At 43.6% G+C, this 1,935-nt stretch overlaps 1 non-coding gene across 1 annotated transcript; it reads right to left on the bottom strand.

Annotated features, from left to right (window-relative positions):
- Positions 1-301: 301 nt before the first annotated feature.
- Positions 302-408, bottom strand: LOC148548587 (small nucleolar RNA R71). The gene has a single exon (XR_015898108.1). It is a non-coding gene; the product is annotated as a small nucleolar RNA R71 (small nucleolar RNA).
- Positions 409-1,935: the final 1,527 nt, after the last annotated feature.

Raw genomic sequence — 1,935 nt, 5'->3', positions numbered from 1 at the left:
CATCCATGCCAACAATTTTGAACTAAAACCACAGCTCATCACCCTTGTTCAGAACAACTGTTCGTTCGGAGGAAGTGTCCAAGAAGACCCCAATCAACATCTAACCACCTTCCTGAGAATATGTGACACAGTAAAGTCTAATGGTGTTCATCCTGACGCCTATAGACTGCTCTTATTTCCATTCTTACTCAAGGATAAGGCAGCCAAGTGGCTGGAGTCTTTCCCAAAGGAGAGCTTGACAACTTGGGAAGATGTGGTGAACAAATTCTTAGCAAGATTTTACCCCCATCAACGAATCAATAGGCTGAGAGCTGAGGTCCAAACTTTCAGGCAACAAGATGGTGAGACTCTATATGAAGCATGGGAGAGGTTTAAAGACCTAACAAGGAGGTGCCCACCAGATATGTTCAATAAATAGGTGCAGCTGCACATTTTCTATGAAGGGCTCTCTTATGAGTCAAAGAAGGCCATAGACCATTCATCCGGAGAATCTTTGAACAAGAAGAAGACCATTGAGGAGGCCATAGATGTCATTGAAACTGTAGCAGAGAATGACTACTTCTATGCTTCCGAAAGAGGGAACACAAGAGGAGTAATGGAGCTAAATAATGTAGATGCTCTGCTGGCCCAAAACAAGCTCATTACCCAGCAGCTGGCTGACCTCACCAAGAAGATGGAGAGGAACCAAGTAGCAGCAATCTCCACTTCATCAACAAACCAAGAAGGAGTGAGTGAAGAAACAGAGGGCAGTCAGGAGCAAGCCAACTACATTGGGAATTCACCTAGGCAAAATCATGATCCATACTCCAAGACCTACAACCCTGGATGGAGGAATCACCCAAACTTTGGGTGGGGAAATCAACAAGACCAAAGCCGTGATCAAAGACGCCAAAATCCCAACAATGCAAGCCACCAACATTTCACATCTAGACCATATCAACACCCCAATAACAACACCTCTCCACATCCACATCAAAACCAAAATAACTTACCTCATCCTTCCACCTCTAATCATGATCTACAATCATTTGATTACAGACTCTCAAGGATTGAGAATCTACTTGAAGGCATAGGCAAGGAGATTCAAGACAACAAGGTGTTCAAGGAGGAAGTGCGAGCCAGTTTCAAGAACCAGGGAGACACAATCAAGAGGTTAGAATCTCAAGTGGGGTATCTCTCTGAGCAAATTCCCAAACCCACAGATGGATTCCCAAGTGACACAGAGAAGAATCCGAGAGGTGAAACAAAGAAAGTAAGATGGGAAGATTGTAAGATGGTCACTATAAGTGATAAGGAGACTGAGGACAAGCCAAGCAAGCTGTCAGAACAACCTGAAGATACCTCAGTAGAGAAGAAGGAAAAAGATCATCAAGAACCAGAAATCTCACAACAAGAGCTATTGAGACTCTATGCACCTTTTTCCCAACTGCTCAATGGTGCTGTGGAGAAGAGAATATACTCAAGGTTTCTAGATTTGTTTGCATCTCTGCATGTCAACATACCATTCATCAAGACTATTCAACAAATACCCGCATACATCAAGTATAAGAAGGAGCTGCTTCCCAGGAAAAGCTCACTCAAGGGAGGCCAAACTATAGTGATGAACAAGGAGTACAGTGCCCTCATTCAACCACAGTTGCCTACGAAAAGAAAAGATCCAGGGAGTTTTCATGTCCCCTGTGCCATAGGAGAAACAATGTTTGATAAAGCACTCTGCGATTTGGGAGCAAGCATCAACTTAATGCCCTTATCCCTGGTGAAGAGGCTGAAGATCAATGAGATAATGCCCACAGATGTAGTCATAAGGCTGGCAGACAAAACTCAAAAACAAGCAATAGGAGTGGTGGAAAACGTATTGGTAAAGGTTGGGAAGTACTTTCTTCCCACAGACTTTGTCATCTTAGACATGGAAGAGAGTCACACTCACCCAATCAT

The sequence above is a fragment of the Arachis ipaensis genome, chromosome B8 (assembly GCF_059453495.1).
Source record: "Arachis ipaensis isolate K30076 ecotype BB chromosome B8, ASM5945349v1, whole genome shotgun sequence".
Classification (NCBI taxonomy): Eukaryota; Viridiplantae; Streptophyta; class Magnoliopsida; order Fabales; family Fabaceae; genus Arachis; species Arachis ipaensis.
The sequence above is the reverse complement of the archived record's forward strand: the minus strand, read 5'-3'. Positions and strand labels throughout refer to the sequence as shown.